This window comes from Siphateles boraxobius, unplaced genomic scaffold (genome assembly GCF_051911475.1).
Source record: "Siphateles boraxobius isolate OS27281-9 unplaced genomic scaffold, OSU_SipBor_1 33, whole genome shotgun sequence".
Taxonomy (NCBI): Eukaryota; Metazoa; Chordata; class Actinopteri; order Cypriniformes; family Leuciscidae; genus Siphateles; species Siphateles boraxobius.
The window spans coordinates 1,946,933-1,973,227 of NW_027508953.1; positions in this window are offsets into that span (position 1 = coordinate 1,946,933).

Sequence of the window (26,295 nt, forward strand, 5' to 3'; positions counted from 1 at the left end):
CCTATAATGTCTCTCTCTTTATCTCTCTATCTCTCTATCTCTCTATCTTTGCTATCTATCTATCTATCTATCTATCTATCTATCTATCTATCTATCTATCTATCTATCTATCTATCTATCATCCATCCATCCATCCATCTATCGTTTCAACGGTCTAACTATCTATCATAATTGCACTTGACTTTTTAACTTTATTTTTCATGTTCTTGTTGTTCTTGCCCTTCTTTTGCATTTATTTTCTTTTGATATTTTCATACTTTCTTTAAAATCTCACTTTTGTTATCTTTATTTCTTTCTTTCTTTCTTTCCTTTTGCTCTTTTCACATTCTTTTTTCACTTTTTATTCTTTCTTGCACATTTTCCTTCAATCATACACTTCTGCTTTCTCACATTCTTTTCTTCTTAAATTGGCAACAAACAATCTATTTAGAAAGTAGCAAGAAATAGCTGCAAAGGATCCTCAAGCAAAAAACTGTCAGAAAAACAATGTGTGTTTTATCCCGATCAAATCAGGATCCTGCATAACTCCATTTGACTATCGACATCATTTATCATTCTGTTATCAGCACTGAAACCATGTCTGTTTTCATATGCAAACATTCAATCATTCATATGCATATTTATAAAGCCATGATGGTCAGTCAGCCCAGATAACTCAATCTGTGTAAAAAAAGTGTTTTACTGTCCGATGGGCTGTGCAAAGCGGCTTTATGTAACGTGGATATGATGTTATGTGCTGTAATGTTTTTAAGTGGTGGAGGGCGGGGGAAGCCCATCCTCTCATCACTGCACTGACTTCTTTGTTTACACACATCCATATGATGTTACATAACCGAGGCTGTTGCTATGGCAACTGTCTGACTCTCACTCCCCGCCCTCCTTCTTCATCCCTCCACCCCAAGCCATGTTCAAACAAAAGGGCTGACACTCAGTTTCCCTGCATCTAAGAGAGTTTGGCCAATTTAAAGCTCTGGATATTGGTCATCCATAGTTCTGGAATGTGTGTTTCTTATACAGTACAGTTATTGGATCAGATGCTCATGCACACCATGGTTCTGTAAGATTATCACATACTACCATGGTATTCCAAGATATTTCAAAGAAAAACAATGCTATTTACGATATTTATTTTTTGATAATGATTATTTGTAACAATTAATGATAATTGATAATTAATTGATTATTAATATTTTTTTATATATTTTATTTTTATTTTCTTTATTTTTTAAAGTGTAAACCTCACCCCACTTATACCTCACCCCCGGGTAACGTAGGCCAGTAAGAGCTGTACATGGAAACCTCAGTCCTTGGCTTCAAAAGGCACGTTAGCGACTAACGCTAGGGGTTGTGGTCTTTAGCGTCCTTGTTAGAACACCCGATTAGCAACCCCAATTCGGGTAGGACTGGTTACCGTTGCACATCTGACAAATAAATCAGTATTACAATTTCAGTATTACTACTGTATTTTGTTACTATTAAAAAAACATGGTAATACCATTGTCAAAAAAAGGTATTTTATTAGTAAGCAATGTAAATAAGTACCGTATTCAGTAACAAATCACAAACTATCTTCTTTTTGTTGTTTCCCATGTTATAAAAAAGAAAGGCCTCTATTATTGGCAACCAAGACCAAAATACTGCCATTATATTCCTGCTGTTAAAATCTGCTTACATTTTAGTGGCATGAAATTTATTCATGAAAACATGCCTGTGGGCTCAACAAACCACACCGTATTTCGGAAAACCTTGGAATATCCCAAACAGTCCTAATGAGAAAAGGAAGGCCGCTGTCTGTACACACAAGTGTGATATCAATAGCAACACTGTGAATCTTTTTACGAGCTCGTGGCTGTGTGATCCTCGTTTTATTACTGCGCCAAGGTCATTTACTGTCCGGTTTCTGTCTTCTCCTCTCTGGGGTCCTTCCTCATCTGTCTTCACTCTGAGATCTGACCTAAAGCAACAGTGCTAAGTGCTTTTTCAGACAGCAGAATTTCCTCTGTACTTCATTCATCTGACATTTGACCTCTGTTTCCAGCCATCTGCTAGACTGTTGCATTACGTGTGATTTCACTCCGGACGGCAGTGCAGGTGTTCCTAATGCATGCTGCTTTCCGTATGGACTCAATCAATTAAGTTCCATTTAATCTGCCTTTCTTGATTCATTTCTTCACTTTTTTTAAGAATGGTCTCCTCTTCACCTTTACGGAAATCTTTCCTGAAGATTTGACATCTTTTGAGCAGACTTGTTTCATAGTGTGTTTGCAGAGCCCACAGATATGATTCAGACAATGACGCATGGCCCGCTGGTGAGAGATGTTTGCGATTCATAAGTGTTCAGTTTGGATATGGTGCAAAAATAAGCTATTTCCTATATGTCTGTCTAGATGAGAGAGTCTCCTGACAAATATTTTTTTAAATGATTTAAAAACCGTCCCAATCACATGAAAAAACACTGCTGCCCCCCCCCCCAAAAAAAAATTCAGGCTGGAATGTTTAGGATTTAAATAGGCAAATGCTTAAGAGTCTATGATTGGATCATTATTGCAGTGATCATTATGTTTCTTGCATGTTATGTTTGGCAACAGTTCTTCTAACCCTAATTGATGGAGTTGTAGCTTTTCATTTCTTAAACAACCTTAAATGTATTGAAAGTCTTTGGGACGTGCTGGAGGAGACTTTACAGACTGCTGGGCTCTTGCATTGACAATACAAGATCTTGACCAAAAATCGATGCACCTCTTGATGGAAATAACACCACAACATTTACTCAAGGGAACAAAATCATCACTTCCTGGAAATTGGCATAAAATATCGGTAATAAAAACGGAAGTTGCAGCAATCAAGGAAACCACTGTGGCTGATTTTTCCTACATCATAAATGACTTGCGTCTCAGAGCGCACAGATGACACGGAATATACACTATCTTGCGTTCGGATGCTGGTTTTTGGGAACACAATCATGTGAGATGCTTCTGGGAGGGAATTAAACCAAATCATTTTGATGACAGACTTTGGCTCAGGCATTTCAGAATGACCAAACCAACATTTAAGATACTGTGAGATGTGATTGGCATTTTTTGAAACAGTCTTAAAATTCTCTAAACTGTAAGTGCAATCGTCACAACTGTTTGCTGGAACATGAGAACTGTTAAATGCAGCCAAAACATTTGATTCATGCTCCAAAATTAGTTATTGTGTCAGTAAATTGGCCAATGACATTGTAAGACTGGAAAAACTTGAAGGACTTTAAGAGAGGGCCACTCTCTGAGAAAACAAAGGAAATTAACATTTGAACTCTCCCTCTTGCACTACTGAGATGAAGGTCTCACCTCCCTCATCCTAATCTACATTTCTGTCCCCCATTCTTCATCCTGGCAGAGATCTCCCAAACTCACACAAGAATCTAAATGGTTTAATGTGAATGATTATAATCTAGTTTTATACATATTTGGTATTATTTGAAATGTCTCGGTACGACTGGTACAAATGTCTCATTCCCAAAGAAATAAACCCAAAAGGTAATAAAGTTCTTAGGAAGTTTAGAAATATCTTCCACACCCTCCAATACTGGAGGGTGTGTCTTTGAGTTAACACCTTCGACCATTTGACTGAATGCTAATTTTCCACTGCTAGCAAATGGTGACTTACAGGTAAAATTCCACTGTGAATGATGTTTAGATTTGAAATGAGGTCTGGGTATATAATGAAACGCAGCGAGAGCTCAGGGCCTTTTCTGTATCTGAGATCGGCCCGTGAGGCTGAGAGTTGCGAGTCTCTCTGCCTCACGCATTTCTTGTCGGGTAAACTTTTCCTCTTTGTTCTAGAGCATTTGATGTTTTGCATTGACTATCCTTGAATTGATTATCAAATTATAATGATTCATTTACCTGACATATTAAATTGTGACATTTGATTATTCTAATTGACTTTGACATTATTTGCATTCAAGAGTTTAAAAGAATAGTAAAACATTCGCTCACATTTAATGATGCACAGATATCATTGAAAAACCTTTTCATTTTATGGAGTCAGATGAAACGAGTTAATACATAAGATAAAATGTATTGCATTTAACTAAAAATACTTTGCCACGAGAAAAGACAGTAACACGCAAAGACCTTCACCTGTATTATTGGAAACCCTCATTGGACCAATACACAGGCTTACAAAGTGGTGACCTCGACGTGATGTCGCAACAAATGAAATTCGCGAGCAACATCTTTTCCAGCAAAGTATGGGGATTTTAAAATCAACACGAGGTTTGAACATCTTCTCTTTCTTCTGCCGCTGTGGTAAGTCAACTTTTTCTTCCCTTTTGAGAAGTGTTGAGAAAATGTTGTTTGCATTGTTACGGTTCGGAGAGCCCTTTGTTTAGTGCGGAACTGAAATACGTGAGGACGTGATAGCGGCAGCGCAGATGAAGAATGAAAACCCTTGTTAATAGATTTTAAAGATATCCTTGTTTGCCTAAGCAACAAAAAACGAAACCTAAAATCGGAATAACATCTTCCAAATGTTTTTCGTGTAACGTTACTTGATGAGGAGCTGTAAAACAAACCCTAAAAGTTTTCAAATCAGCCGCATGTTTGTCGCCATTGTTGTATTGGCTTTGTTGAAACAAACCAGCAACACGTGAAGAGAATCAGCAAACAGAAAGAAAAATCTAAGTTTGTAAACGATCGGAAAACACATGATTTTATAAATAAAAGGCCATGATGATGCATTGTTTATAAAAAGCTAAATTTGGAAAAACAGGATGATATGATTTACAGGCTAAAATCGGATCTCAAGGCTAAGCTAAATGCTATTGTCCATGCTGTTTCCAAAACCAGGCTAAGCTAAATGCTATTGCCCATGCTGTTTCCAAAACAAGGCTAAGCTAAATGCTATTGTCCATGTTGTTTCCAAAACAAGGCTAAGCTAAATGCTATTGTCCATGCTGTTTCCAAAACAAGGCCAAGCTAAATGCTATTGCCCATGCTGTTTCCAAAACAAGGCTAAGCTAAATGCTATTATCCATGCATTCAAAAAACGCTTAACCCTTTGTGTGACCACCAGCCCACCATGGGCCCTAGGCCACATTGAATAATATTCTATAATAAACCTAAACTAATCTTTACAAACTTTATATTGCATTTGAAAGCTTCCACTTTAACACAGATGGGATTAAAAGGCAATAATGCAATAATTTGTATTTTCAAATTTGGAGTTGTACTTCACACATTGTAATGCACTCATAGAACACACTTTATAGTTGTTTGTGCTACTATATGTGCACATAGGCTAATTGTAAGTTTATTCTTTAAACACAGGATTGCTTTATTGTGGGTGTATTTGGAACACTTAGGTAAAGGCTGTTGATGTTGTATTCTAGGCCATGTATCCTGTGTGAACTGAATTAAACAAGTGTGTGTCTATGCTGAATGTGGTTATAATGTGATTCACAATGAATTTGAAAGTCAGAAACAACAAACGCGCATCTCATTAATTCTTGAAAGTCCCGAGACAGAAATACTTTTCATATTCGGAGAACGAAATATTATTACGTTTGAACTAATTCTGGATTGCTCTGAAATTATTTTTCAAAATAGATTACAGGATTCGTATATTTCCACAAGTTTGCGCCAGACATTAGTGACGACTAATACTGAATATCAGATTCAAGTGTACTTGAATGAGGGGAACGAGTTATTTCCGTCCAGAATCAGCAAAATGCTGTTTGATCAACCTGGATTCGGGTGCGTTCCATAACCTCTGTTCCTGAGGTGGCGTTCAAGGGGGCTATTCAAGTGTCTGTTATTGTGTACGTGTGAATACGGCACATCTAAGATATTTAGCCAATTACCTCTGTTTTGATAAGTCAGACTGGCGAGATTGTGTCGTGCATCCTTAGAAGAAGGACTGCAAAGTGATATAGTTTCCTGATCTATAAACGAAAAATATAAAGTAAGAGAAAATAGAATAATCAAACGTTAAAATGACTTTGCCTTCATATAGTCTGAATTTTTGTATCCTTGGTGGAAAACTCCCATAGCTGCGATAAAACCACGCAAAGGAACATAGATGAGAATCAGAAACTGTGAACGCGCATCTCATTAATCCTGAAACAAAAAACTTTTTCATATTCAAAGCTTCAGGGAACGAAATTTCCCCAAATATAAATAGGAACATGTATAATGATCCTGTCCTGTTTACATTATGGGCCGAAAAGGTCGAGCCTACACTGTATAAACTCAATAAAAAAGGTCTTAACATGGACGCTATTGAGAATGAAATTTCCACTTGGTGGAAAACGGTGGGTAGTAAGCAGAAGAAATCAAAACATGGTGAAATAATTGAGGCTTTAAACTTCATGAGTTATAAACGGCTAGATAAGTCAACAACATTTCTATCTTCGCTTATGGATATTAAATGTGAAGAAGTGCATTCTAAAAATGCAGAGGCAAAAATGTCTGAGGCAAAGATTCAAGATCTCCAAACACAGCTAGATAAATTACTAGCTGAGCAGTTAGCCCTGACTGAAAAGTGTAAAAATCACAAATACACCATTGCAGATCTTAAGACTAAACTAAATGCTAAAAAATGCATGTCTCCCAAAACGCTCAACAGCGATGGGACTAAAAATGTGCACTTCTTAAATGTGCCAGCCAGCTCTAACAATCCTGTATCTTTTCAGACAGGTGAATCATGTGATAAAGTTTTGAACAGAGTGCCTGTTTCAGCCTTTAAGGTGATACGGCACCCAAATGGCACAGAGTCAACCATTCGGCGTCCTCTAACGGTAACTGAATGTAGCTTGTTTAAAACAGAGATCGGACCATTCCCCTTGAAAGGGCCATTCGAACCATGGTGGAGACGCATTGTTAGTCTAAAACATGCATTTCAGCTTGAACCAAAAGATATTTGGCAAATTGTTATCAGCTCAATTCCAGACGTTCTGAACTATAAGATACCACAGGCTTTGATGACAGGGAACATCGTGCAGTCAATGTATCAAGATGAGCCTGAGGATGAAATCTTTAATAGACTAAAACAATGTCTTCGCGATCTACGTGGTTGTAGTCCTGTTGGATGGGAATTGATTTTCAATCGGAAACAGAGTACTGAAGAATCGTTCGAGACGTATGCAGAAAATATGTTTGAACTGTTTGAGGAGTATTCTGGAATTGAAGGTGTTAACCACAACAATGTAACTCTCCTTGATTTACTACTTACAAATGCAGGACCGCGTGTACAGCAATCGCTCATGTATGGTGCTTCTCCAGCAAAAAATACATTCGAAGGTATTGTTAGCTGGGCAACAAGAATTGAGTCACGAAAACAGATGCATGGTGAGGTAGCTGTGTTAGAATGTCATGAAAATCCTCCATTTGCAGGAGAATTCAGAAAGCCACACAGTGAAAAACTGAGCAGACTCTGTAATTCCTGTCACAAAACAGGCCATACAGAGGAAAAGTGCTGGTCATTGGGCAGAGGCAGACCTCCACCCTATTTCAAAAAACGCAGAAAACCACACTCTGATGACACAAACCAGCGCTCTGCAAGCAACCAAAGCTCAAATGCATCCCTCAGTGAGCTAACAACTTTGGTCACTCAAGGCCTTCAGCTATTAGCCTCATTTGCTAGTCGGGTAGCAGCCCAATAGCAAATGGCTTAATAGTTTATCATCTAAATTCATCGAATCTGTCACATTTTTCCCTTAAATGTATTGAAACAAGAACGAGCAGAGACTCTTCAGAGACCAGAAACAATGTAATTTCATTTATATTCTTAAATTATAATATACATTATATTGTAATCGCCAAACAGGGCATTAATTTGAAAAATATGACATTAACATTCATCCTTACAGTTCGATTTCGTTAACCTGCTACCCAGTGCCAAAAGGGCGGAGGTGTGTTTTAATTTTTTGCCTTTGAAAAACACTCCCGGAAGTGTGGCACAGGTAAGCAAATTTACAAGGAGGGTGTGAACTAAACATCAGACAGACCACAGCCTTTTGCAGGTAACTAGAGACCTGCACTAACCAAATGTGTGAACGACACCATGAACTAATTCATGCCCACAGATCTGGCTGTAATGAAAGCAAATTGTAAAACCCGAAAACTGGGATCTCTAATGCTGTGACACAGCAGACTGTGAAGGCTCGACTGCAAGAGCAGCTTTAAGGTGTCACACACTGCACCGAAAAAACAGCAATAATTCAGACCTGGTCAATGAAACTCGGTTTCATGTGACAACTGGAATTAAAATTGCAATGGACATGATAATGGAGCAAGCAAAATAATTCCACATGTCTGAATTTGAAACTGTTTGAAAACATCAGAATTAACTGTGGTTCTCTCTGCATTTGTTTCTGTCAGGTTTACTTCTGCAATTCCTCGGAGGACGGATGCCAGGACGGGCCGGACCTCACGATTGTTAGAACATAACCTTCGGGAGATGGGTGAAAAGACACTTCAAGAGGCCATTAACATCTCACAATAGCACATCACTACATAAGCATGGCCTCCCAGTATAGAACTGGAACTAAATTTACAACACAATTATCATAGATTAGATTCCACCCATCTCCTAGACATGAACACTGAACACACACCTCCATCACTACACCCTCACAGCATCATCACCTGGAATAGATCAAGTCTATCCAGACTAAATACTACACATCATGAGAAGATAAAGATGACATAGAATCCAAAAGTGTCACTTCACTAAAGATCTATTGTGCATCTTCACACTAACAGAACCGGATAGCTTCACACACATAGGATGGGAAAGCTGATCCCATGACATAGCATACGCTATTCACAACACTCTGCCAACTCATGGGAAAACACTGGAATATACATATTAATGGTTACAGTCACAAATCAATGCAATGCATCGAAAAGCAGAGGCAGACCTGCTATTAAATTTCAAAATGTTTAAACTTTCTGATTGTTATTAGGGTGGTTGGAAAATCAGAGGGCCCCTGATTTCTCAACAAACCACTAATAACAGAAACATCATAACTAAGTAGATCGCTTTGTGTGAGCGCTTCAATCAATTACAGAATTTACAATTCAACCCTGTCATTGACTGTGACTTAGCCAACACACACACACACACACACACACACACACACACACACACACACACACACACACACACACACACACACACACACACACACACACACACACACACACAAACACACACTCTCACACCTGTTGCAAGGAATGAACAATCTCCATTCTTGAATACATTTAAGCATGTTCCAAGTCACTTCTTAGATTTGCATAAGTGGCTGGCATTGGAAGATTCCTGAACAAACACTGATTATTATATACATATGCATTTATTGAATAGTATTGTTGTTATTACATGACTTCTTGATCAATAGAATCTATTTGATTGGTTTGATTACACTGACCTCTTGCTGCATTTCCTTTATATAATTCAGACCAAAAAATATATATATTTAAGAATTGGATATTTAATATGAGACATCCTTACCATTCAGGACCTTGAGAAACATATGAGACAGATGTACCATTCACACTTGCTGACAAGAACATGGTATTTTACATTGAACATGACATGATTTTGTTTTGTTGCATTATGCGTTTCTACGCATTTCTTCACGAGTTCAAGTTCATATGTGTTCAATCGTGAAGCGGACATTTAAGATGCTTTTCAGATGTCTCACACAAGGCAGTGTGAAGCCAAGGAGAGCCCCTTCATCCATCGAGGTCTGCCCAGACAACCACACCGCTGAAGGTGACAGGATTGGTCAAGAAGGGTCAGATTATCATCATGGGGAAGGTGCCAGAGAAGCAGAAGTTTCTCTATGAAGGAATGACACGTCGACTGAACAAGTCACAAAGGTCCAGATTGACTCTATGAACTTTGCTCACATTCTAGGCTGAAACGCAAGAAGAAAACCTGAACGCATTTATCCACCTGCTGCTCCAACTCAAGCTACATACACCTGGTGAGACCAGGTGTTCAGCAGGTGAACACAGCACTCTGAAAGCTTCTACAGATGCTAACATTGCAAAGACAATTTTTGAGTTACGTCTCGAAGGTTACAACAACCGTCTTACTGTGACCACGTAAGTGTTCATCTGAATTTGACCCACGTGGTCAAGAGGCCAATCTGTAAGACTGGAAAAACTTGAAGGACTTTAAGAGAGGGCCACTCTCTGAGAAAACAAAGGAAATTAACATTTGAACTCTCCCTCTTGCACTACTGAGATGAAGGTCTCACCTCCCTCATCCTAATCTACATTTCTGTCCCCCATTCTTCATCCTGGCAGAGATCTCCCAAACTCACACAAGAATCTAAATGGTTTAATGTGAATGATTATAATCTAGTTTTATACATATTTGGTATTATTTGAAATGTCTCGGTACGACTGGTACAAATGTCTCATTCCCAAAGAAATAAACCCAAAAGGTAATAAAGTTCTTAGGAAGTTTAGAAATATCTTCCACACCCTCCAATACTGGAGGGTGTGTCTTTGAGTTAACACCTTCGACCATTTGACTGAATGCTAATTTTCCACTGCTAGCAAATGGTGACTTACAGGTAAAATTCCACTGTGAATGATGTTTAGATTTGAAATGAGGTCTGGGTATATAATGAAACGCAGCGAGAGCTCAGGGCCTTTTCTGTATCTGAGATCGGCCCGTGAGGCTGAGAGTTGCGAGTCTCTCTGCCTCACGCATTTCTTGTCGGGTAAACTTTTCCTCTTTGTTCTAGAGCATTTGATGTTTTGCATTGACTATCCTTGAATTGATTATCAAATTATAATGATTCATTTACCTGACATATTAAATTGTGACATTTGATTATTCTAATTGACTTTGACATTATTTGCATTCAAGAGTTTAAAAGAATAGTAAAACATTCGCTCACATTTAATGATGCACAGATATCATTGAAAAACCTTTTCATTTTATGGAGTCAGATGAAACGAGTTAATACATAAGATAAAATGTATTGCATTTAACTAAAAATACTTTGCCACGAGAAAAGACAGTAACACGCAAAGACCTTCACCTGTATTATTGGAAACCCTCATTGGACCAATACACAGGCTTACAACATCAAAACAAAAAGTGTTTTTGTCATTGTGTGAAGTCAAAATGTTTAGATGTTGTTGTTGTTTTTTTGCCATGGAAGTATTTGTTATTTACAAATTGTATGTTTTTTCAACTTTTTGTTGACATTGACTGCTTTCTACAATATACTAGAATGTATTTGTTTTGTCTAGCTGAATGAGCTTTTCAGATACAGATTTTAATAGTAGGTAAATATTTACTGCGAAATGTCAATACTGTAGTACACAAAAAGAAGAACATTTTTACTTATACAGTACATTTATTTTTGCAGAAATGTATGTTACATGTAAACTGAAAATTCATTAATTTTTACACATTATGTCTTCCCGTAATACCACCACACATTCTAACATATCTTCCTATTGCTCTTCCACGACAAGTAACTGTGAATTTTCAGTTTACATGTAACAAAACTATACTAAACCAATAGTGTGAGCAAAAGCAAATGTGAGATAAAAAAAAAGCAACTACACCATTTTAACTTGTTTCTACAACACGTTGAGCTTGTCTGTCAAGTGTCGTGTTTCACACTCCTTGTACCAGAGTTCCTCGAATCACAAGTACAAACTGAGCTACAGAGCAGGTTTATAGCATCAGAAAATCCATTAATATAGAGCTGGTCATGTGATGCCAAAATTAAAATGTATATGCTTAAAATGCACTACGGTAAAAGTGTTTTGGGGTCAAGGGACACAGCGACAAGCTTTGAATTAATTGATAATCTGCTCCTGTAATCATAATTTGTGTGAACTGAAAAGGAATAATAAGTTGTTTTAAAGATTAAAACACAAAATTAAAATGGACTAAATCCATCACTGTAAAAATGCTTAGCATCTGCATTCCTCTATGGCTACCAATGGAAATGTCCCATCCAGCATGACAGACTGAAAAATCTTTAGCCTAAATGTCTTGACAAAAAATAAAAGAAGGGGATTTTTTTAGAGGGAAAATTCACCAAACCAGTTTGAGGAAAAAAAAATGTCCTTCTTTTCCCATCTGTAAGTGACTGGAATGTCATTAGAAGAAAACTTAAAGCAGGAAAGGACCGAGAATGGGTTTTATTTGTAGCCAATGGCGAATTAAAGCACTTCTTTATGGCTTCAAATCACTGCCATGATTTTTTTAATATTTCCATTTTTAAGACAAGTACAACATTTAAACAACGGTGAGGTAACATTTTAGGGAATCCAGTCTTTATCAAATGCAGAACAGAGTCAAATTTTCCAGAAGAACCAGCAGGCAGATTGTCGGTAGGGGTGACGTCTCAATGGAACATGCCAAATAAAGACCTTTACAGATAAATGTAGAGTGTGAGGAAAATATCACCCAGAGCTTTTCCATTCACTCCCAAAATGAATATAAATCAAATCACTCCACATTTCAGTTTGATTCCGGTTTGTGGTTTGCAAAATTCCAGCCACCATCAAATGAATTGTTCCAAAACAAGTAGAACTCTTTAATAAACACCATGAGAGGCCTGCTATTGATTCCTCCCTCAGCTAGTAAAAACATGTTTACAGTAATGCACTTTTAAAAAGTCATGGACTAATGCATTCTGAAGAGTTTAAAGGTGCATTGTGTAATATTTAGGAGGATCTGTTGACAGAAATGCAATATCATAAAGATAACTATGATTTCAGTGGTGTATAAAGACCTTATTTAATGAACTGTTATGTTTTTATTACCTTAGAATGAGCCATTTCTATCTACATACACCACAGGTCCCCTTACATTGACATGTTTCTACCGTAGCCCTAAACGGACAAACGCGTTTCGTCACTATTTTGTTATTTCGTGCAAGGAAGCTAGCTAAAGTCAGTGAATAAAACACTGACACAATGATAAAAAAGTAACAATAATATTTGCAATAACATATCGTTTTGCTGAATAATTAAGTAAACCTAATTTCTTAATTTATCTTTGTAAAGAAACCTCATTGCTGAACTGGCTACTCTCTGCTGTCTCAGACGACTTTCCTGTCGGCCACCGTAACTTCTGTTGGTTGCAATTCGCAACATCACTACTAGATGCCGCAAAAATTACACAATGCACCTTTAATTAAACTCATATATTTGCTCAAATTATTTTTATTCCAGAGAAATGAGACTTCCACTGCAACTGCTTTACTATAAATGCGATTGTTGTTTGTTTTTACAAACTAAAGGAGGAGTTGAAATGAATGTCTCTGGCAACATGCCCTAGAAGCTGTTGAAAAAAAACCCCCCAGCATGCCTTTAAACTTAACCCAAGTCTCTCAAGCAAAACTTCCTTGATATTGCTTCAGTTCAAGGAATCCATGAAGCAATCGGTTTAGCTATTACTAATTTTATTCTCTTAAAATCATCAGAACGGATCTGGAATCGTGCCGAAACCCTGCCAGCAAGAAGAAAAAGAACATTATTACCCATCCTGGCTGAAGTGGGTGAATCCCGTTGCTCGGGGGAGATTTCTGCTGGATCATACATCATCTGATTTATGGTCCACACACCACGTCTAATAATCCTCCTCTAGCTCCACAGCTCAAGGGACCAGAGCACTGCCACATACCTGCAGAAAGGGCATCATCTCTGGGTAACTGTCTGTGAAACGCCCCCACTGGAAGCACAGTGCCGATCGATGAAGGTGCTTTACCGCTGAGCAAGAAACTTCTGAAGTCTTAAATGCTAATGGGAGATAGAAGAAAGGGGATTTCAGAAGTGTGACACAAGAAATTATGCAATATATTCATGCCTCTACGATTTGTCCCTTACATGCCCTTATCCAGAAATCTTCTCTCTAAAAATAAAACCCAATACGGTGGAGCCTTCCAGGTTTATTTGACTACTTTTTAACAGAAACAGACCAACTAAGGAACTTTTTTGCTACAACAATAAAATTTGAATTGTAAAATAAAGGGATCCTTATAATAAGGAAAGATATTTTGAGATTTAAAGCACTGGCTCCTTTATATTAGTTCCAAATCTTCAAAAACCATTGCTAATAAATAAAAATACTTTAGAGAATTTTTTGAGAGTCAATTTTGTGTAAAATATATTTATATATTTGTGTAAACCATAAACCTTATGAGTTTATATATTCATATTATATGATTCTGTAAAAGAACATTACATCTTGATGACACTTTCACCTTATCATGATAAGAAAAAGAAACCAATGTCAATTTTAAACTATAAACAGAAACCACCTCAGACTGTCATAAACATGAAATGGTTATGTGGTTAAGTTTTGATCTGACGACAAGTTCATCCAAAACTGTAAATGGTCTTATTATACTCACTTTCAAGCAGTTCCAACCCTGTGTTGTTATTTTTCAGTGCGCCTCAAAACAAAATAATCTCTTTGAATCTCTTCTACATACATAGTGCCCCGACCCTCCAAAAAGAACAAATAACATCCTAAAGAACAATTTTGTGGGCAATATTTCAAGTCTTCTTAAGTTATGCTTGTTTGTGAGACAAAGACCCATTTTTAAGTCGTTGTTCACTTATTTCCCCATGTTTTTCTGAGATGTCGCTCACAGTAAAACTATTGTTGTACAGAAGAGCTGTGTGTTAATTTTTTTTATTAATTAATTAAACAGCATTGAAACAACATGGGGTTGAGTAAATTATGTAAGAATGGACTTTTTTTTAGGTCAACTCAGTTTGTCCACATCCGTTTCCCTCGACTCCAGTGTGTGCTCTGGCGCCTCCTGTGGGCTGTAGGCTGAACACGCGTGTGTTTATTCCAAGAACCTGGAGGGTCTTCTTGTATAATGAGTCACATGAGATTACAGCCCTGAGCCCTGTTTTAGACGCTTAGCCTACATCATGTACATTATTGGTCTCTACGGTCTATCTTTAAAGCAAAACAGCACAATATCTGGTGAAAACTTCAGCTATTCTTCCATTTCATCCAAACCACAAGTAGGCCTATTCGCTCATTCTTTTCCACAATCCAATAATTTTTTTTTTTGCATTTTTTAAAATTTTAATATATGTTTTTATGTTTTTATGTAACTGTTTTAAATGACTAGTATTATTAAAGAGGCTATTGAATTCAGAAGCCCTTTGGAGACACTGGTGGTCGTTAAGTGAACTGCAGACTTGCTCATGCTTGCACCCGTGCACAAGTAACATACTATAGTCTAGAGACAAAATAACAGACTAAATGGATATGTTTGCACCAGCTCTGCAGTCACTGACGCCATGTTTACAGATGAGGTGATTAAAAGTAGCCTAGTAAAGTAGCCTATATCTGAAACTATAGACAATAGATCTCTCTATGTGCGACTATAGCCTAGTTTGAAATGATAACTTTTCTTTTCGTGGCAAATTGACATTACTCTACAGAATGGCTCTTTTGCCATTATCCTGAACATTGTATGTCAGTCGTTTTATGTGTCGTTGAGAAGAGACGCTCTCTAGAGCGCATAAGCGTCACAAAAACAGCAGGCTTTTGATAGACAACCTGAAGTCGGGGAAGGTCTCGTTTTCTTATGTTCGTTACAAGCTGATCATACATTGGCAATAAAAAGCGTTTAATACATGAAATTTCTTACAGCCCATTTATTAACTTATTTTACAATGCAGTGATTGTCAGCTGGTAGGTCGCCACTCCAAAATGGGGTCTGTTCTAAAAATACAATGCAAATAATGAAATGCAAGTAACAATAAAATTGTGCACATTGAGAACAGCTAAATATGGTTATACATTGCAAACGGAAGAGTCATCTCAGATTGTGTATCCAATCCATCTTCATCACAAATTCATCACAAATGAATTGCAAATTTGGAACTTGCCAATAAGTTATTGGCTAACTTTGAAATTAAATCTTTTAATTTAAAAAAAAATCAACCACTTGATGTCCAATGTAAAATGTGCATCTTGGAGCAAAATCAGTCAAAAACCACTGGTTTAATGGCATGTAATTATGCAATATTGTAGCTGAAATAAATCAACTGGTAATTCAGAACAGAAAACTTTGCTTGCACTGTAAGTGAACTTTATTCTCTTTTGTTCATAACTAATGAGACGTATGATTGATTCATCCTTTAGAAACCTGTGATAAAGATAAAGAGAAGAGATTGTAATAATGCTTTTCTATGTTTTGCGCTTGATTTAATTCCTTGTTGATGAATTAAACATGGCGCTGGCTGCCGCCCACTCTTGGAGTTAGGTAATACCAGTGGCGCGTGGAGACCGTATGCTCCTGAGAGTGTGTGTATGTGTGTGTATTTTTACCCAGACTAGGGAGGGTATGTGCTGATGACTCACACCCTTTCACTTTGCTTTTACCCCCCTTGATACCGCCTGGAAGAAATGTTAGTTTAGGCATCTAGCGAATCTATTTTTAGTCAAGAATAAGTTTTCATTGTGTTCCTTTATATCTAACTTGCTTATGATGTTATTTAAATCACTTCTTTGCCACTCCGGCTGCTAAAAGTAAAAGTTCTGGAGATAATTAGGGGTGTTTGCAAAAAATTGTTGTAGGATTTACTTCGAAACTCAACCTTTTTGTTTACAATGTTGTCTTTCTTTATGAAACTTACCGACATTCAAGTGTTGATAAAAAAGGATGCATGATAAAATGTTTTTAAAATTAAAGTACAGTTAAAGCTATTTTTCAAGTATACAAAATAATATCTACATTTGCATATAGTAGTATATGGCAAGTGCAAAAATAATATATACATAGTAAACTACTGTATAAGTATAATGTTATGTTCACTTATACAAAACTTAGAAGTATACTGGCAGCAAACTACTAAACTTGTAGTTTACTGAGAGTACACTTGAGTGTGTACTTTCCTAAACTAAAAAATGTACTTGTATTAAATAGTAAACTGCTAGTATACTTATAAGTTCACTTTTAGTACAGATGCATTTCAAATGAGAAACCTATAGTTGTGTGCTGCAAGTTTACTAATGTTACATTTATAGTACACTTAAACGTATACTTTTACTAAAAGTGGGCAAATTTAGTCCCATGCAGTATTGAAATAGTGCACTTACAAGTTTACTGCAAGTACACATTGATATTACTATACTTACTACATAAAGTATACTTGAAAATATACTTGAACATTACTTAAGTGTACTTCATACTTGAAGTATACTTCTTTTTCGGAAGGGAGCCATCCGCCTTATGTAACCTTATGTAAAGAAGAAAAACAATATGAGTGAAATTGTATTTGTCCCGAACCGTCACGGTTCGCCACATACAATCAGACGACAAATACCGTCAGTCACAGGCGATCCATATTAAAAAACGCTGTTTGCTAACCGCCAGAACAGGAAAAAGAGCAGAAGAGACAATCTATGCACCAACCCAAAACAAGAGTTCAGATGGCATTCAAGAGCTTGCTAGAAGTCTATACGCTGAGTTTCCATTCATTTTGGTGACGCGCTCCACAAACTTCACGGAAAGGAAACCAGGACGGCAGAAAGCGGCATCCTGTTTGTTTTATTTGTTTTACAAAAGCACGTTTTCTTTTTATTGTGAGTGTTTTACAAAGTGTTACTTTTTATAACACTCAAAATAATGAATTGGTTTGAGTAGGACAAACTTAAATTAAACTAATTAGTTAATTAACTTTTATGAGTATTTAGCACTTTCTTTTTCTTTCAAGTTCACAGAACTGATATATTTTAAGTAAACTGAACTGTTTCGTTGTTTTAAGTTTTTTGAAATTATTTCTTTTAATTTAGACTACGGGTTTACAGTCTGTATGACCATACATTATGGAGTATTTTAAGTTGTGTCCGCTGTTATAATGAGACAAAATCATTTGGCGTTGTGCTGATTTGTGTCGTGGAAGTCCTACTATAGTCCAATGATGAAATATGCGTGTCCTGGAAATGGAAAGGTGCCGCTGCACTCACTGTCTCCTCGTGGAAAGGAAGTAGGCTAGATGTACAGTACAGTAGATGGCACGTTTTCTCCTACTAAAAGCATAATATTGAACTTTGTGCATACGCCATTGTCACCACATGTTAATGAACTCTCATCGTTTATATATTGAATATGACATCGTTTTCTATGCACAACATCATCGAACCAATATGTTTGAAAACAGCCGTTGCGATTTACAGCGCAGCATTGGAGTAACGAATCAACGATTCCTTAATTTTGTTTTTCAAGCAGTCAGGAATCTGGGGGGATGGGCGGACATGTAAATGTACCGAACTCGTATCAAACCGCGACCCCAAAACCGAGGTACGTACCGAACCGTGACTTCTGTGTAGCGTTACACCCCTACTATCTAATCTGGGCTTTCCGAAGGGCTCACGGTGGAAAGGTCAGTGGAACTGCTTGGAATGTCCGGGATAAAAACAGCATCTCCGTTGCACCGAGCGAAGGGTGGCAGGGAGACGCCAGACCTGCGGAGAAACATTGCTGACGGCTCATTAGAACAGCCTGAATGCCAGAGCCAGGTCAGCCCGGAAGGTGAGATCCATGCGCTGATGTCTGATAGACCTGGAGCCATTGTGAAGGTTTGGGGACCGAAGGGTTTGCTGAGGATCGACGCACGCTTGGCATTTCACACGCTCACGGAGGACCATAACTGTTGGAGAGACATGAAAAGTCAAGATTATCACATACTAAGTCATTTTAATGAGATGAAAAGTCAAAATAATGACAGGTCAAAATTCTGATTTGAAAAAATATTAATTACCGGTATGACAAAAAGCTGAAATTATAACATATGAAGTCATAATAATGAGATAAAAAAACAAAATTATGGCAAACTAAGTCAAATCTAAAATACTAGGTCATAATTGTGAGGTTAAAAAGTTGAGATTATGACAAACAAAAATCTAAATTATGTGTAATTATATGTGTCTAAATTTGTCAAGTCATGATTACATGACTATTAGTATATGAGATAAAAAGATGAAATTATGACCAATTATATCAGAATTATGACAAAGTCAATTATGAGATTAAAAAGTTAAAATGATATGATTAAAAAGTTAATCAACTTTTTGTCAATTACTTTTGTCATAATTGTGACTTTAAGTCATCATTTCAACTTTTAATCTCATAAATATGACTTTATATGTAATTTTTGTCATTTTGAATAAAGTATTTTTTCTACTTTTTATGTTTACAGAAGCAGGATTTTTTTAATTATGTGGCAGAAATTAGAAAGGCAACCATAACAAATAAAATAATGCAAAAAAAACAGCAGCAAATATATTTGGAAAGTCAGCACTACACTCTTTGGAAAGTCAGCACTCTTTGGACTATTTTTGTAACTTAAAATATAAAAAAACTTGTCAAGACAACATTGTCATTTAGTTAACATGTTGTACTAAAACAACTAAAAGTGAAATAAAAAAAATATATATATATATATATATATACAAACAGAAAAAACATTCAAAATAAAAATAAAATAAATAATTGAAATAGTATTTAAATTATACTAAAAATAACACTGCAACTAACTACAAACTCCCTCCTAAAATCATTTCACACACTTTTAATATAAAGAGCCAGTGGCCTTAGAATCAAAGCATGCTGGGTAACCAGCAATATCACACTACAATACTTTCTCAAAGTTAAAACACATTATTCGTTTCCATTTGACAGTCTGATTAAACATAGTATATTTAGATTTATGCATCTATAGGAAACACTTGCATTGCATTGAAGGCATATGCCATATATGTACTGTACACATCTGTTCATTCCCTGAATCGAACCCATGACCTTGATGTTGCCAGCTGTGCTCTTCTGTATGAGCTACAACAGGAATACTCACATATCTCAGAATGCAAATATATCTCAGTCTCAGACATTTAATGTGTTCTGTATCTCATAAAAGTAGAGCTTTCGATGCCAAATCAATAACTGTAAATATTATGCATTTCTGCAAGTTCCAGAGGCTGGGCAGTATTTGTATGCTGCTTTGCCTAGTTTTAGACAAATTTACATTTACCAAATCAGTCACTTTTGATTCTCAGATTCTCAGAAATTTGGCTCACCCTGCACACATCCTCTTTGTATGCAAATATTTCTCCAACATTTTCCTTTTTATTAAACAATGCCGTCTCAGTAATTGTGAGGGATCAAAATGACTCTGTTAATGATGTCTTCCTTCCACTTATAACAACTTGACCTGAGTGCTTTAGATCGGCTAATTCTTGGCAGTAAACAAGCGGATGCTTCACTGTGTGTGCGTGTGTGTGTGTGTGTGTGTGTGTTCCTGCATAGAGAGCGAGAGACACAGGCGCCCCCTTGTGCTGGTTTATGGACAATACAGAGTATTTGTATTATGCAAACAGCAAGAGAACACTTCAGCCACGCCACGTTATTATCGTTAACTGAAACTAAACTAAACCAAACCATAAAAAACATTTGAGTGACTTTAAATAAAATAAACATTAACTAAACACAAAATCAAACATTTAGTTTAACTTGATGTATATCTATATATTTAACAAAATGATCAAATGAAAATCAATTATGAGATTATGAGGGGATAAAAAGTCAAAATGATGACCTTTATATGTCATAGTTAATAGTTCAATAGTTATAAAACACAGTTTGGACTTCTCTGCTCATAAATGACTTTCAAATGATTAAATGGCAAAAAAAAGTGAGATTAAAAAGTATAGATTATGACATATTAAGTGATGATTACATTCTAATTCATAATTAAGGGTCAAAAGAGGAATGTATGACATCAAATCTAAATTATGAGATAAAATTATAACATTAACATAATTATGAGATAAAAAGGAAAGTATGACAAATTAAATCCGAATTATGACACACTGAGTAAATTATGAAATAAAAAAGCAGAAATTATGGTATAAAAAGTCAGAATTATGACTTTTTATGTCATAATCATGACTTTTTAAATAAATTTTGACTTTCATCTCATAAATATGACATTTAAAAAAAAGATTAAATTACAAAAATGGCCAAAATTACTAAAACTTTCAAATATACAAATAAAAACTAATTCTAAATATGAGTAAAAACTATAATGGTATCATAAGTACTAAAATAACCCTCGTCAAAATGTTTGAATGTCGTTGCATTAGATAAGACCAAGTGGCAGAAAATATTTAACACACAAAAAAGTTTGTAAGGTAGCCAAATTGTAGCCATGTCTAAACAAGAAGGCCTACAGCTTTTTATGATTATGCAACTGACAGGAACGAGCCTGAATTGTCAAGATATGCAGGTAAAAGTCAAAGGGGGCGATGTTTTATGCGAGCATCCTCAGTGACACGTGTCTCTGTGTCTGGCGTCGGGACAGCAGGTGACAGGTGACAGCCGACCTGTCATCGCACGCGACCGCCCGCTGCTGTCCCGACACAGCGCTCACTCCCCGAGGAGATGAACAAAGGAGAGGCACTTGTCCGGCGCCTGCGAGGGGCGAGGATGCTCCATTGTCTGCGTTTGGCTGCAAAGGGCGGCGAGAGCGTGTTATGAAACAATGGAAACAGTCCATTTTCGAGGCCCTGCTAAAAATAGTGTGATACTCCGAGCATCATAAATCCTCAGTTCATTGTGAGCTTTGGTGGGGCAGAATCAGACACTTCAGGGGACCTGGAGCCTCAGGACACACAGCTCCAGGAATTTATCAGCTTTATATAGGTCGAGGGGTCAGGTCTGCTTGCAGACATTGTTTCCTCCTTTTTTTCCTTTCCAAGTTCAAGAATGCAGGAAGTTCTATAGTCTTGATGTCTTCGAGACGCAGGAGCATGTCTTGCACATGAAATAGGCCCTTTTGAGTGCTTATAAATCATATTTACAGCATAAAAATGTGGAAGTTCGAGTGGTTTTAAATCAATCAATCAAGTACAGTTTATAGTTTGGACTCTTCAGATATGAAACCTTCTAAAGCACATCAATTCAACTTGTTTTTATTTTATAATTTTTTTAATTGTCTTTTATTTAAATTATTTAAATATATTGTGCAACTGACTTTAGAGTTAAATAAAACTAAAACTAATGAAATAAAAATATATATTATTAATGCTTTTAACTTCACACTGCATTGTTGAATTAAGCACGTTATTTTGATTAAATCAAATAATATCTTAAAAACAATAATAATAAAAATAACAATAAAGATATATGTAAAATGAATGAATAAATGAATTCATTATCATTAATTCAAATTTATTTCTATAAAATAAACAAATAAATACGAATAAAATTTGTAAAATAAACAAACAAACATTTAATTGGTAACCCTTTTTACAATTACAGGTTTTATTTGTTGACATTAGTTAACTAGGCCTACATGTTTACACAACGAAAAATACTTAAAAATACTTAAATTTAAAAATAGTTTTTAAATACACAATTTAAAAATACTTAAAACTTAAAACATTTAATTAATCTCCTAATTCATGTTAATTTCAACATTTATTAATATAGGCCTATTATTAAAATTAAACGTTGTATTTTGTTAAAATTTGAATTGTTGTAAAAGTTGTATTTGAATTAACTAACATTAACAAAGATTAGTAAACTGTAACCAGTGCATTGCTTATTGTTAACTAATATTGGCATAGTGTATTAACTAATGTCAACTAGTGGGACCTTAGTGTTACCTTTCAAGTTTTGTTAATGGATTATATATATATTTATCAAAAACCATTTATAAAACCATTTATCATGTAATAATTAATAATGAATCGCTTGTTTATTCCCTGTCTCAAATATGTAGATGTTGTCTTTTAAAAGTTAAAAGACTAATAAATGTACAAAGCTGTATTGGTTGAAACTAGATGGAGTAAATGTCCTCAGTGCCCTATAAATCCCCACACTGGATGTGTGCTGAACCAGAACAAACTGGTTTAAGTCACTTCTTGTTTTTGTTTTGATATGAAATCATTCACCATACTGTTGCTCCTCGATAATGAATCTGTTTTTCTGACCCACTGTTCAATTCTTTAAATTCCAGAAGGGTTGAAGGAAACGTCTTTTCTTGAGTGGATCACGTTACCGCAGTTTCCTGCTGTGTTCCCAACATTTCCAGGTCAAACACATTCACAGTAAAGTCGGGCCGCTCCGCTGTTTCGGCCGAGGAGATGGGAATTTGACCACAAACTTCAGGAACAAAACAAGATATCGATGACAAACTGCCTTCCTATGCCACTGATTGATTATGTGACACAAATGACCTTATCTACTTCATTTGACCTCAAAAACACATAAAAGCACATAAAAACATTCGTAGGAAGAAACATTACAAAAGAAGTCTCGGTTGTTTCCCGTAGACAACAATGAGATTAAATGCAGATCAAATGGAACTGATACAGTGTTATTTTAGGATTTAAACACTATTATTGTTATTTTTAATTAGCTTTGGTTTCATATTTTTATTAGTTTTTTTTTCTATCTCGCTTCGATTTATATTTATTTAAGGTTTAGTAATTTTAGTTCTTTAACTTAAACTTATTTCATTTATTTTTTTATCTCACTTCTTCTTCAGAGTTTCAGAAGGGATCTCAATAGTGTCTCATCTGTGCTCAGACTTATTTCATCAGATTCTCATGGATAAATCAGAGCTATGCACATTCATATTATAGCTTTATATGCTCTGTATGTCAACAATTTGTGTCTGTTTTAAATATTTTAAAGGGATAGTTCACCCAAAAATGTAAATTATGCCATCATTTACTGACCCTCAAGTTGTTCCAAACCTCTATTTGAAGAATGTTGGTAACCCGACAGTTGATGGACCACATTAACTTACAAAGTATTTTTTTTACAAAGTTAATGGCCTCAGTCAAATGTTTGGTTCCCAATATTCTTTAAAATATCTTCTTTTCTGTTCAATTAAAGAAAGAAACTCATTCAAGTTTGGCACTCGAGGGTGAGTAAATGACAACTTTAATTTGGGTGAACTATCCCTTTAAGAGAAATGAATGAGACAAAGTTGATATGCAGATGAATACACGTCAGACTCAATTAAATGTAATGCACAATTAAAGTCATCGACATAATTTTTTTATGTGCCTTGTGATCCTTGTGAAAATAACTTCCCCTCCCTCATGCAGCGAACATCTCTTCTCTGATGATGAGGGCGGGGCAACCTGTCATTCACATGAGATCCACCAATAGCAAACCACAACCATTCAAACATCCAATCAATTCCTAATTGACAAAATCAAATCCCGCCCAACATTTGTTCTTGTTCGAGAAGCCGTTTCACTAATATAGGGCGGAAAAGACGATCGAAACTTCCGTTTCATGCATTTAAAGAGAACAATAAAATATTCCTCTGGGAGTAAAAGATGATTCTTGGCTTCATGCCTGGCTCTTATGAAGCACTTCCTGAAACAGTATCCAGGCACTTTGCATAAAGTAGAAACACTTGCGTACAGCCGACTCCCTACTTCACAAGAAGTGTCGAAAGACTCTTTACATGGGGCTGGCTGAAGCACAGCAGAGCTGGACAGCACAATGCACACAAGATCCTGGAATGAAATAACAAAATAACACAATAACAAAACCGAGCGATAATCAGCAGGGAACTTTGACTCCCAGGCTAGCTGATTAAATTCCTCTGCTGTGACTCTATTGTACCATCTTGTTGAACTTCCGCAGCTGTGCTGTTAAAGTAATGAGCATTGTGCTCGTTTAAAGGTCCACGGAAAGGTCCACAGAGGTCTAAGCATCCAAACGGGCTAGAGGCTTCAACACAGGATACTTTGCCCTGGGACTTTTCTAATAGATTCTCATTTTTGGGGCTTTGATGTGGTCGCGCAGCCAAAATAGGTAGTGACGTGACTGACAAACGACACAATTGTTGGGCATTGAGCTGACGTTTTGATCCATGTTTGTGATTTTGAAAATGTCTGGGAATGGTTATGATTGCTCAGAGGCATTATTGATCAGTGGCTCTGTTCCAGAACATAGTGAGCTGACTAGGCCATATTTAATGGCATATGTGGCATCACACAGCTATTTCAATATGTTTGCAGCATAATTATGCTATGTTTAGTATACTGCAAACTTTAACAGAACATTACAGGCTAACATCGGAAAATGTGAGTCTTAAATATAAGTCCAATTATTATTAACATACACATTACGACAGAGAAACAAAAATCAAAAGCAAGAAAGACGACAGAAAAGACATTTAATTTTATATACCTATATAATAATATACAGTATATACACTCACCAGCCACTTAATTAGGTACACCTATTCAACTGCTCATTAATGCAATTATCTAATCAGCCAATCACAAGGAAACAACTCAATTCATTTAGACATGATGAAGATAATCTACCTAAGTTCAAACTGAGCATCAGAATGAGGAAGAAAGGTGATTTAAGTGACGTTAAATATTGAATGTTGGTTGTTGGTGCCAGATGGGCTGGTCTTAGTATTTCAGAAACTGCTGATGTACTGGGTTTTTCACACGCAATCATCTCTAGGGTTTACAGAGAATTATCAGAAAAAGAGAATATCAGAAAAAAAATATCCAGTGAGCGGCAGTTCTGTGGGCGAGAATGCCTTGTTGATGCCAGAGGTCAGAGGAGAATGACCAGACTGGTTCAGCTGATAGAAAGGTAACAGTAATAAGGTCTGCAGAAGAGCATCTCTGGACACTCAACACGTCAAAGCTTGAAACAGAAGAGCTACAGCAACAGAAGACACACCAGTGTCACTCCTGTCAGATCAGAACGGCAAACTGATGCTACAATTCAGATGGACTCACCAAAATCGGACATGGATGATTGGAAAAACGTTGCCTGGTCGTATGAGTCTATTCCTGCTGCGACATTCAGATGGTCGGATCAGAATTTGGCGTTCACAACATGAAAGCATGGATCAATCCTGCCTTGTGTCAGCGGTTCAGGCTGGTTCTGGTGGTCTAATGGTGTGATTGATATTTTCTTGACACACTTTGGGTCTCTTAGTACCAATTGGGCATCATTTAAACACCACAGCCTGAGTTTTGTTGCTGAACATATCCTTATCTTTATGACCACAGTGTATCATCTTCTGATGGCTTCTTCCAGCAGGATAACACACCATGTCACACAGCTCAAGTCCTCTTAAACTGGTTTCTTGAACATGACAATGAGTTCATTAACGGCCTCCACAGTCTCCAGATCTCAATCCAGTGGAGCAGATTTGGGATGTGGAGGAACATTTCACATCGACAAATCTGCAGAAACTGTGTGATGATATCATGACAATATAGGCCAGAATC